Here is a 12,869-nt window from a genome sequence, read left to right as displayed (position 1 = left end):
CTCTACACTGGGAAGGGTCTTAGTGACAGGACCTAGGGCACAAAGAAATCTTTTCCTTCTCCGTTCTTGTGAGTGAAGAATGAAACCAAATTTATTAAGGTAATGGCATCATTTGTAATGCTTTAAGCAATGTTCCCAGAAAAATAGACCACCAAATTACACATGATGAACAAGAGGTTATTGTGTTTACCACCTAAGTGTTTAGGTTAGATAAAGAATGGACACCTTTGAGAGAGAGATACTGGCTTCCAGCTACGGAATGAATGAGTCCTAGGGATACAAGGGACAGCCAATGGAAGAGAGTCAATCCTGTAATAATACTGTTGCATACTTTCACAGGATAGCTACACTTGTGCTTAAGTACAACATAATTTATAGACATATGGAAGGACTACAATGTATGTCTAAAACTAATACAACAAATGTGTGAAGAATATTTCAATTAAAAGTCGACATCCTTTACGCTATCTTTAATTTCTCTTTCTTTGCCAATAAACTATCATTCCTGGGGCGCTTGGGTGGCTTACTTGGTTAAGCGTCCGACTTCCACTCAGGTCATGATCTTGCAGTCCATCAGTTTGAGCCCCACGTCACGCTGTGTCCTGACAGCTCAGAGTCTGGCGCCTGCCTCAGATTCAGTATCTCCCACTCTCTCCCCCATCCCCAGCTCGGGCTCTTTCACAAAAGGAAAAAAATAGGAACATTAAAAATGAAAAATCATTCCTAATTTAGAATCTGTGAAATTCCATATATACCAGATTCTCTAACATGACCATCTTGATGTTTAGAGCTTATCTGAAAAGTCACTAATAATATCTGATGACACATATGTGACAAGGTCAGAATGCAACTTACAGGAGCTACACATCTGTTATGAATTTATGACATGTATCCATGGCTTATATTTCCAATGAAATGTGCTTTAGGGATACGGATGGATGAAATAATGCCCATCACTCATGTAGGTCAATTTCCTACAGGACCATTATGCTTTCAATTAGGAATTGCCATCTCTTCAAAATTAAAAGAAACTGGGAAAGAAATTGTCTTTGAATGAGGTAAGAGAAGACTATGGTGTTTTAAAAGGTTCACCTACCTTCTGGAATCCTCAGATTGGTTGTGGACAGGAGGATAGCAACCCACGATTTGGATGCACACCGCTCGTTCCAGAGGGAGAATATGGACCTTATTGTCAAATATTTTTTTTAATCAATATCAACAGTCCACCTCTGCCAGGTCCAGACTGCAGAACCTGGGGGCAACACAATGTCTCATGCCTGGGTTCAGAACATGAGGAACGCCAGCTGGTTGGGGGGGGGGAGGGGGGAAATCCAACAGGGCCTGGGGCAGTGAGGGAGATGACCCCGGGACACCTCCTCACAGGGCGGGCTCTGGAGTTTAGCTGCCAAAGAGCAGCACATTCTCCCTGAAGACATCTGTCTCCATGACAGAACATAACGCTGAGCCCCACAATTCCAGTAGAAATGACGGATGCCCATCTTTTCGATTGCAATGGCCTCTGCAGAGCTTGACCCCAGGGATGTTGGAGTCTTAGAGTTATGAAACTATGATGCCCATGATACCAGCCCTTTCGGCCCCAGCACTCAGAGCCACTTCACACATCCCCTCTCCCCTGGCTCATCTCACCCCGTTCACATACCCGGACCAGGGCTCCACTTTTCTCCTTGTACTTCCTCTTTGTCTCTGTTTCTCTCTAACCACACCTCTCTGTGTTTCTTTCTTTCACTCTCTAGGTCTTGCCCAATTCCCCTATCACTCATCCAGTTTCTCTCTCCTTACCTCTTTGTCCACCTCTCCCCAGGCTTCAGGCTATCTGCTCTGTGCTTGCAGCCCTGTCCAGGAGCACAGGGAACTCCTGTCTCTCTCTCTCTAGTCATGTTTTGTCCCAGGCCCTGATCAAAATGGAGGAGAATCCCCCATACAGCAGCTGCTCATATTGACATTTGCTAAAGCAATGCTGGCAGAATGTGGACAGCCAGACATTTACCGTTGGTGGCCCAGCCATGACCCAAAAGCTGCTGGAGGGCTGGCTGCTTCCCTAAGCTGGAAGGAAAAAAAAGCTCACAGGGTTCAGGGTCCCTGATGTAGATTGGATTGGCTGATGTAGAAGGAGCCGTATGCTTACACCCAACTCTCCCTGGATTGTGTTGAAGGAACCTTTCTCAGACCATGGTCCTCTGCCCTCCCCATGCCTCAATATGGCTTCAGGGGGAGCTTTATGGGACACCATGTGACTCGCCACAAAAATTGTGCCATTTGCCCCCTTGGAGGCCACCTGGATTGGTGCTATTGGTAGCAGCTGGTAAGGTGCACAAGGGCGCAAAAGCTGAATTAATGCAGGGCCTCCTTACTGGTCTCCTGAATCCATTCCTCACCATCAGAAGAGACCCTTTCCTGGAGACAGACACCTGCCCTGCTCATCAGCACAAACCACATCAACTAGCACATGTGCCATGTGCTCATGAGCATCAATCTATACATGAACAACCACCACCATATCTCCCTAAAGGATGTATCCAACCCCTCAGATGGAACTATTGGTCCCTTCCAGGCAATACAACCCCAAACAATGATCTGTCTTCGTACACCAATACTATACATTCTACCTGTTTGTTAACTGCATATACAAGAACGCCAAAGTGTACACTTGATGGGGAATGAGTGTCGATTTTCCTGGAGGCAGACGCTGACATAGAAACACAACTATGACAAGTGTATTAGGGGATATTAGGAAGGACAATGTGGAGGGGACGGGGTGGACAGGGAAAGCATTCAGACCAAGGGGTAGATTAGACCCCATCTCTAAATATATAATAACCACAGCTGGTTTGTAATGGTTCAGTGTGCTCTTCAAATTTCAAACTGATTGCCCTCTATGTCAAAGTGATTGAGTTATTGCAAAGGGATCTTCTGTTCTTCTATATGCGTTTTTTCTTCTTCGATACATCTGTGGCCTTGGATGAGCACATATTTGTCAGGGTGCATTTGTGTGTCTACCTGTAATGGAAGAGGATTATCTTCAGATCCCTGAACATCCATATTCTCATACTTATCTTTTCCTTCCTTGTAAAGTAGGACCTGAATTTTAATAGAAAACACACAGGAATCTTTGTTGCATCCTTTGAAACTAGAATTGCCAATCTCTCAGCCTCAGGCATTATACCCTTAGTTTCATGAAATTGAATGAACATCTGTTGATGATCTTCTCTGTGCAGATACATTCGTTTCCACGCTGAAAAGGGTGAGTGCTCACTCATCCCATATATTTTACAAATTCCTCATGTGCTTAACCACCTCTTCATCGCGCTGACCTCAGAGATCAACATTATCCCTGCTTCTCAGATCACAAAGCTGATGCTCTGAGTTGAGGCTCTCCCCACTGAGAGCTGGCATTAGGTCTGAGACAAGAGGAACACACGCAAAGCCTCAGGAAATTGTGAGGGAAGTGTCGGAGATGCAAACCTTCAGGCAGGGTGGTGAAAGCAGGTTCAGGGTTGCGGTGACAGGAGTCCAGCAGGGGCATTTCCTGGTCAACCCTGAATTCCCCGCTAAGAGTGTGACTCAGGCTGAAGCCAAGGAAGCCACACAGCTAATCTACAACCTTTCGTCGCATTTAGTCTCACAGAGATACACACACTTAGGCACAGCCCAACATATGTATGGCCTAAGAAACTTGAGGAATCTTAACAGTGTTTCAGTCAGCAGCACCCTTGCATTGAAAAGCCTGTGAGGCCATCTCTACATCTTCTCAGAGACTCAACAAGACAGTAGATGAATATGCTGAACATGTCAACTCATACTGTTCAGATCATCTTACAAATAGTCGAGGTGGAGGTCACTGAGGGCACCAATGAGCTGGTGGTGACTTATAGAGTCCATGAACAGTGATAAAGGGGATCTGTGGGGGAGGGCATGCAGGGTGGACCTGGTAAAAGAGGAGGTCCTCTTGCAACCATAAGGACCTACAGAACAGAAGCGACAGGTATGTTGGTATGACAGACAGAAGTAGAACGCCCACAGGAGCTGAAACACAATGAAGCAGGTGTCAGCACCTGGCCCCTTGTTCATTCACGGGTTCTAGTAGAATGCAGCATCAGTGCCAGAAAACTCTACCCTCCCACGAGATCCCACTTACAACCTGAAGGTCTCACGAGGACCTCCTATGAGGTCCCACCTACAGCCTGAAGGTACCAGATGCACAAGGAGAAACTACTGTCTCCACACATCACTGCACATGGTTACAAATGCAGAAAGCCAAGGAATCCTATTCTTGAAGATTGATGGCAGTAATGCCAGTCTAATAAAGGAACGTATTCCAGAGAGGCAGGCATCTGTGTTCAGGACACCCCTCTTCCACCAGATCTGCAGACTTTTTACTTACACATTGAGAACAGACAAAACATGAAGGAATGAAAGAAAAGCCCAGCACCACACAGAGATTCAGGGCCACCCCAGGGTCAAAGCTCAAATTGCCATCCCATTCATGTCCTTACTCTGCTTCCCTCACTGACAAAGACATCTTCTGTGCAAGGGCACAGAGACCTTTGAGGAGATGGGGATTCCTGGAGTCCTGCAGGGGGCCTAGAAATGTGTTTTCTGAGAGAAACACGTTACCTGTGCACATTCATGGTCTTAAGAGTGTTTACCTTAATTCACAGGTAATTCAGCTTTTAAATACAATATGAATTGCAGAGCTATTTTGTCCCATTGTAAAAGGGAGGTAGAAATTCTACGTAAAAGAATGAACAGAAACATGTCTCAATTTCAGGTGTAAAACTCCCATAAGGCATCATGAGACAAAGTACCAGTTGCAACTGTTCCTGGGACACAATTGAACCTGCTCATATAAATACAACTGAAGAACTCTGTGAGTTACTGGCCCTGCAGGTAATCACTGATTCTCTCCCTTCACGACTGAAGTTCCACGTACATTTTCGATTACACATGCCGCTTCTGAAAATTCAGAGTATTTCCACCTAGGGGACAACTGGAGAAATTCTCGATGAGCAATAATCGCGCCTCGGATAAACCTCATTGGCTATGATACTGCCACTGCGCAAAGCTTGGGAGAACTTCTCTATTGCACATTGACCAACACAGAAGGACCAGTAATGAGTTCTGAAATTTAACTAAGAACCCTCAACACTGCACAAAGCACACAATATAATGTTGGAAAGTGTTGTTATCTTTTCCAGTCACGAGGCTCATAGCAGACATTCTGAACAAATTCATGGCCTACTCTGAAATAGGAAAAAAAATGAAAATAATCAGGATAATCCCATGCAAAGAAAGTGAGAAAGGTGTCCCATGCTCCAGAAGACTTGAGGGTGCAGTGAAGTGTCATTCTCCTCAAGTTATTTCCACAAACACAAAGTGATAGCCACGTGGTCCTCCACCTCCACACACTTGTGGCGTCCAGAGGCACTAGCTAACATGATGATCTTAAACTGGAGAAGTCTGGAGGCTTGTGAGGATGTAAATCAAACAGTAAAAATACCAGAGGGCATAGAAAACCAGACAAGGTCAGATAAATTTTCCAGAAAGCATTGCAACTGAAATAGGCAACAGAATTTACCTTGTCTTTCTCTGCATCCATGGTAGAGACACAACTGATATTCCCCATGGGAGTTGCACCATGTCCTAGGTCTCATAAAAGATGGAGGGGGATGGAAGTTGATTCTGACTTGCATAGACTGTGTGCAAGAAAAACAAACCATCCGCAACAGGTTTCATTATATTCAACTCTTTCACATTCTCATGTCCCGTACTAGGGGCAGAGGGTTTTTCAGGTGCCTCAGGTGACCCTTGAGGACAAGAGGGAGATCTGATCCTGTCCTTTGAGGAAGGTCTACATGGCCCTGGTTCAGGAGTTTTTATAACTAATCAAGCATCTGTGAACAGTTCAGGTCTCAACTAGCTAGAAATAAAGTTAGGGGTGTGTTTCATCCCTCAGAGAGCCCAGCACATGGTCTCTGTACAAGCTACATCCTAGGGAGTCAGCATGTATAAGGCCTCTTTCCTTCTCAGAGACATGTGTTGCCCAGCTCACTGGGTGGAAACGACTGCCCATTTCATTCATTTCCTGAGAAATTTGAAGCACATTACACTGTCCTCACTCAGGCTAACCTGAAAGCCCTGTGGTGCCATCACTGCATCCTCTCCAAACACTCAACAAGTAAAAAGACAAAACGTGTTTTATAAGTCAACTCATACTGTTTCAATCATCTTTCCAGATGGTGGAGGTGGAGGGTGAGGTCCCAGAGGCCACCAGGTTGGAGAAGTTGGTGGTGGCCCAAAGACCCTGGATGGTGATAAAGAGCAGCCCAACGGGGTATGACACGGAGGGCACTTCTGAGAAAGGAGGAACTGTTCTGGAAGCCATTTTGACATGCCGGACAGAAATTAAACTTTTGAGATGTGTTAGAGTAAAAGGTGAAAAATCCAACACCAACACTAATATACCTGAACCCCAGTGAAGCCGGAATGGCACCTCTCTCCTTCCCCTCCACCTGGTTTCAACAGGGCAGCATTACTGCCACAAAACTCCACCCTTCCCAATGGGTCCAACCTAGAGCTTCTAGGCATTTGTGGAGACAAAGCAGTGCATTGCTGGCAGCAAGCATGGTACTAGCTGTGCCTGAAAATGTAGGGAAGGAAGTGGCTACTCTTAAAGCATCAGGGGGATAATTACAGACTACTAAAGAAAGTCTGTTTCACACACACAGGCTTCTATTTCCAGGACTACTCTCTATCCAGCCCTTCACCACTTCAACAGCTACGTCTTGGCATAATAAGAGCTGAAATGGTGAGGAAGAATTTTGTTTTCATATCATTCGTTTACATCTTTAATCCATTTCAAGTTAATTCTTGGAGTGATGTAACATAAGGTGCTAAGCTTTAATCTTATACATGTGACTATCCAATTTTCCCAGCTCCAGTTATTCAAGAGACTACTCTTCTCCACTGAGTATTCTTGACTCCCTTGTCAAATACTAGTTGACTGTGCATGCATGGCTTTAGTTTGGGCTCTCAATTTCCATTCCATTGCTTTGTGTGTGTGTGCCTATGCCAATGACATAACTGATTTCTTTGTGTTAGAATGCAGCTTGAAATCAAGAAGTGTGATGCCACCTGTTTTGTTCTTTCTTGCATTGGCTACTTGGGGTCTTTTTGTGGTTCCAAATACATTTGAAGATATGTGTTTCTAATTGCATAAAACTTACATCCATTGGATGTTCTTTCCTGCTTTGTCAAAGATGAGTTGGCCATACGTTTGTGGGTCTAGTTCTGGGGTTTCTATTCTATTCCATTGGTCTATGTGTCTGTTTTTGTGCCAGCTATACTGTTTTCAAGCCCAGCGATTAATTTTATGACTATTATTCTAAAATTCACTTTCTGTTATATTATTTAAATTCTTTTTGATCAGCTCCTTAGCTGTTGTTATTTCCTGGAGATTCTTCTGAGGGGAATTCTTCCGCTTGGTCATTTTGGATAGTCCCTGGTGTGGTGAGGACCTGCAGGGCACTTCTCCTGTGCTGTGGTGTATAACTGGAGTTGGTGGGCGGAGTCTCCTGTTTCTTTCATACAAATTGAATTTCTTCCATTTCTGCACACAGGTTTTACAGTTTTCTGTAGAGAGGTCTTTCACTTCCTTAGCTAAATTTGTTCCTATAAATTTTATTGGTTTTGATGCTATTGTAAATGGGATTGTTTTCTTTCCCTCTTAGATAATTTGGTTAGTGTATAGGAATGCTACAGAATTTGATCTGTGACTTTCTATTTTGGAACTTTATTGCATTTCTTGATTAGATAGGAACAGGTTCTTTTACATTAAACTTTTTATTTCATTCCTTTACCTTATTTTTAAAAAATCATGTTATTTGGGAATAGCTGACACACTGTGTTACATTAGTTTCAGATGAACAACATAGTGATGGGACAAGTGTATACATGCTGCTACGCTAACACAGGTGTAGCTATCGTCTCTCACCATGCATCACCACTCCAGTACCATTCTCTATTTTCCATATGCTATGTCTTCTACCTGTGATTTATTCATTCCATAAACAGAAGCCTGCATCAACCAATCCCCTTCACATATCTAGGGCATCCTTGTCTTGTGCCTGATCTTAGAGGAAAATCTTTCACAATCTCACTATTGAGTATGATGTTAGCTGTGGGCTTCACATACATGGCCTTTCTTATGTTGAGATATGTTCCTTCTACACAGAATTCTAAAGAGATTTTTAGCACAAATGGATACCAAATTTTCTCAGAACTTTTTTTTTCTGTGTCTATTGACATCGTCACATGAGTTTTCTTTTTAATTTTTAAAATGTATTTATTTATTTTAGGTTAAATTTATTTATGTATTTCTTTAGAATTTATTTGTTCAAGTGTTTAATTAAATTCCAGTTGGTTAACATACAGTGTAGTGTTAGTTTCAGGTATAGAATGTAGTCATCCATCACTTACATACAACACCAAGTGTTCCTCACTACTAGCGCCCTCCTTAGCCCATCACCCATTAAACCCATCCCCCTGCCCACCTCCCTTCTAGTAACCCTGCCTTTGCTATTTATACTTAAGATTCTGGTTTCTGGTTGATTTTTTTTCATTCAAGTATGTGAGGAGTCACATTTATTGATTTGCATTTCTGAAACATCCTTCCTTTACAGGGAAAAAAGCCCTTCATCACGGTCAATGATCCTTTTAAGGTGATGCTGAATTTGGTTTGCTTGTATATTATTGGGAATTATTCATCTATATTCATCACGGGGATACTGGCCTATAGTTTTCTGTTCAAGTAGTATCCTTTTCTGGCTTCCTACCAGGGTATTCCAGTCTCATGAAATGAGTTTGGAGGTGTTTATCCCTTTTTAATCAGTGAGAGGACTGCTGTTAGTTTCTTCTACAACGGTTGTTCAAATTCACCAGTGAATGCACCTGTTCCTGGGCTTTTCTTCCCTGAGAGAATTTCCATTACTAACTCAATTTACTTGCATTGGTTATCTTCTTGTATTGATGCAGTCTTCCTTTAATGGGTCTGTGCAAACCTTCTATATCTTCCTAATACAGTCTTGGTAGGTTGTGTGTTTCTAAGAACCTATCCATTTCTTCTAGGTAAGTGGTTTGCTGGCATCTAATTTGCACATAGTCGCCTCTTTGTTTCCTTTATATTTCTTTGGTATCAGGTGTAATGTCTTCTCTTTTATTTATAGTTATTTTGAATTGGGTCGTCTCTCTGTCTTAGCATAGTCTATGTATAGTCTTGACAATTTTGTTTCACTCTTTCGAAAACCCACTGTTGGTCTTCTTCCTATTTTCTATTGATTTCATGGTCTCTATTTCATTGGTTTCCACTCTCATATGTATTCCTTTCTCCGTTTTGAGAACATTGGACGTAGATTGTTGTCTTTTTCTAGTTCTTTGAAATTAAAGGTAGGTTGTTCATTTGAGTCCCGAATGTATCCTCCACGCATGCAAATCCAGTGACTCATCAGAGAAGCTTCAATAGGTCTTTCCTGTCCTATTTCTCATTCTGAGAATTCTGACAAATGGAACCAGAAAATTTATTTGAAGACACAATAGATGAAAACTTCCTTCAATCGGGGAAGGAAACAGATTCAGAAGCAGGAGGCACAAAGAACCCCCAAAATATTCAGCAGAAGCAGATCTACACCAAGTCATGTAGTAATTAAAACCCAAAATGTCATGATCAAGAAAAATTTTAACAGCAGGAAAAGAAAAGATGACAGTTACCTACAAGAAAAAACCCCATAAGTTTATCACTGGATGTTTTTCAGAAGAAAGTTTGAAACCGTAAGTGAGCAGCAGGTATGGTAAAGTTGCTGAATGGAAAACATCTGCAGCCAAAGAGAGTCTATCCACAACACTATCATTCAGATGGAAGGACAGATCAAGAGGTTGCCAAATAAATACTAAGCGAGTTCACAAGCCACAAACCACCCCCGCAAGAAATGTTAAAGGAGACTCTTTAAGTGGAAAAGAAACACCTAAAGTGACAGTATTAAAGTGCGAAACGCAAAAGCAATAAAAATGAATATATCTGTAAAACATCAGCCAAGGTATCCACGATATGAAAGGTTTTGAAATATGACACTACATATCTACAACACGGGGAGGAGAGGAGTAAAGAACTGGTTCAAGCTTCAACAACTATCAACTTAATATAGACTTCTATATGCAGAAGTGGTTAGGTACAAACCTAATAATAACCACAAATCAAACACCACTAATACATATGCAGAGTATAAAGACAAGCAATTTCAACTGCACTACTAAATAAACCCAGCAAACCATAGAAAAGAGAAAGAGAAGAAAGGATCAGACAGATTCAGAAACAACCAACATCAAGTAATAAAAGGACAACTGTATGTCTATCAATTACTTTGAACGGAAACAGAATACATGCTCAAATCAAAGGCACTGGGTGACAGATAGGGGCACCTGGATGGCTCCATCGCTTGAGATTTCGACTCTTGATTTGGGCTCAGGCTATGATCCCAGGATCCTGGGATTGAGTCCCAACTGAGCTCTGCACTGAGCTTGAGATTTGCTTAAGATACATCCTCACTCTCATTCTCTCTCGCTCTCCTTCTATCTTCCCCCACTCCCCCACCCTGCCATCCCATGCCTGTGCACTCTCTCTTCATAATAAAAGGCACTGGGTGATAGAATGAATAAAATATAGGACCCATCTATCTTCTACCTACAAGAGGCTAACTATAGAACTAAAGTATCAAAAGAAAACTGCAGTAGCCATACCTATATCAGAAAAAAATAGATTTAAAAAGAAAACTGTAACAAGAGACAATGAAGGACACTATAATAATAAAAGGTACAATCCAAAAAAAGATAGAACAATTGTAAACATATACGCACTCAACCTGAGAGCATCCAAGTACACAAAACAGTCAAAACCTAAAGTATTGATAGTCATACAATCATAGTAGGGCACTTTAACACTCCAATGATACCCATGGAGAGATCATTCCATCAGAAAATCAACAAGGAAGTAGTGACTTTGAATGATAGAGTAGACCAGATGGACTTAACCGATATATTTAGGACATTCCATCCTAAAACAGCACCATACTCATTCTTTTCACATGCACATGGAAAATTCCCCACACTCAATAAAATATTAGGTCATAAAACAAGCCAAAACAAAATCAAACCAATCGACGTCATACCATGTGTCTTTTCAGACCACAATGCTATGAAAGTAGAAGTCTCCAACAAGAAAAAAAAAATCTGCAAAAGGCACAAAAACATGGAAGTTAAACAGCATGCTCCTAAACAATCAATGGGTCAACCAAGAAATCAAAGATGAAATCGAAATAACATGGAAACAAATGAAAATGAAAACACAACAATCCAAACTTCTGTAAAGCAAGAAAACTAGTTCTAACAGGGAAGCTTATAGCAATACAGGTCTGCCTCAGGAAAAAACAAAAAACAAAATACCCTGAAGTAAACTCCATAACCTTATAACTATAAAAGCCAGACAAAGGACAACAAACAAAACCCCCAAACAGCAGCATGAAGAAAATAATTAAAAGCAGAGGAGAAATAAGTGATATAGAAGGTAAAACTACAGTAGAACAAGGTAAGTGAAATTAGGAGCTGCTTCAATGAAAAGAACATTGAAATTGATAAGCCCTAGCCAGACTAATCAGAAAACAGAAATGACACCTATAAATAACAATGACAGAGAACAACCAACACCACAGAAATACAAACAATTGTAAGAGAATATTATGAGAAACTATATGCCAACAAGCTGGACAAACCAGATTATATGGATCAATTCCTAGAAACATGGAACTTACCAAAACTGAAGCAGAATGAAATCAAAAATTTGAACAGATGGTTTACTAGCAAGAAGACAGATTCAGTAATCAAATGTCACCTAAGAGACAACAGTCCAGGACCGGACGTCTTCACAAGCACATTCTATCAAACATCTGAAGAAAAGTTGATGTCTATACTTGTCAAACTATTCCAGAAAATAGAACAGGAAAGAAAATATCCAAATTAATTCAGCATTACCCTGATACCAAAACCAGATAAAGACACCACGAAAAAACAAAACTATGGGTCCGTATCGTTCAAGCACACAGATGCAAATGTCCTCAACCAAGATTTGGCAAACAGAATCTAACAACGTACTCAAAAAAAAAGTCCACCAGAATAAAATGGGTGGTGAATGTAAAACTGAGGCAGGTCTACGAATCTCTGAATGAGAAAATGGGCCAAAAAAGAAACATAAAAAAAAAGTGGAAATGTATCAGACAGGGGATCTAAGCATCAATTTTCATAGAGATACACTATGCTCAGGCTTTTTCTTCTAAACTTGGCTCACAATGCTTGCTTAGTACAATCTTTCCCACACTGAGAAGGGGCATTGGTAAGTTCTTTGACCAGCAGCAGTCTCAGAGGGATGGCGTGAATCAGCTTTTAGTAAAAACTGCAATCAATTTAAAAGTATTTCAGTTTTTCACGAGTTCATGAGAAATTAAAAAACATGCCAAATCTCACCTGAAAAAGACATAAGGTAACTAGTATGTTTTTAAGATATTATTGATGAGATTCCTTCCAACGAAGACAAGAAAGGATAACTGTAACAAATTCTGACGCAGGAATAATATTGAATATTCAAATAACGGGAGGTTCCTGACACAAAGTACCTGTCAGGTTTTCAGTTGTTTTCAGCGACTACAACATTGTTGGGGGACAGATACCCACTGAAAATTATAAAAGCATGTATGATGTGGAGGGCACATTGTGTTTTTACCTCTGGCTCTGCTTCCAGCAGGACTTGG

At 41.4% G+C, this 12,869-nt stretch overlaps 1 pseudogene; it reads right to left on the bottom strand.

Annotated features, from left to right (window-relative positions):
- Positions 1-4,932: 4,932 nt before the first annotated feature.
- Positions 4,933-5,085, bottom strand: LOC125159689 (uncharacterized; annotated as a pseudogene).
- Between the last annotated feature and the right edge of the window lie 7,784 nt (positions 5,086-12,869).

The sequence above is a fragment of the Prionailurus viverrinus genome, unplaced genomic scaffold (genome assembly GCF_022837055.1).
Source record: "Prionailurus viverrinus isolate Anna unplaced genomic scaffold, UM_Priviv_1.0 scaffold_58, whole genome shotgun sequence".
Taxonomy (NCBI): domain Eukaryota; kingdom Metazoa; phylum Chordata; class Mammalia; order Carnivora; family Felidae; genus Prionailurus; species Prionailurus viverrinus.
This window is presented reverse-complemented; position numbering and strand designations above follow the sequence as displayed.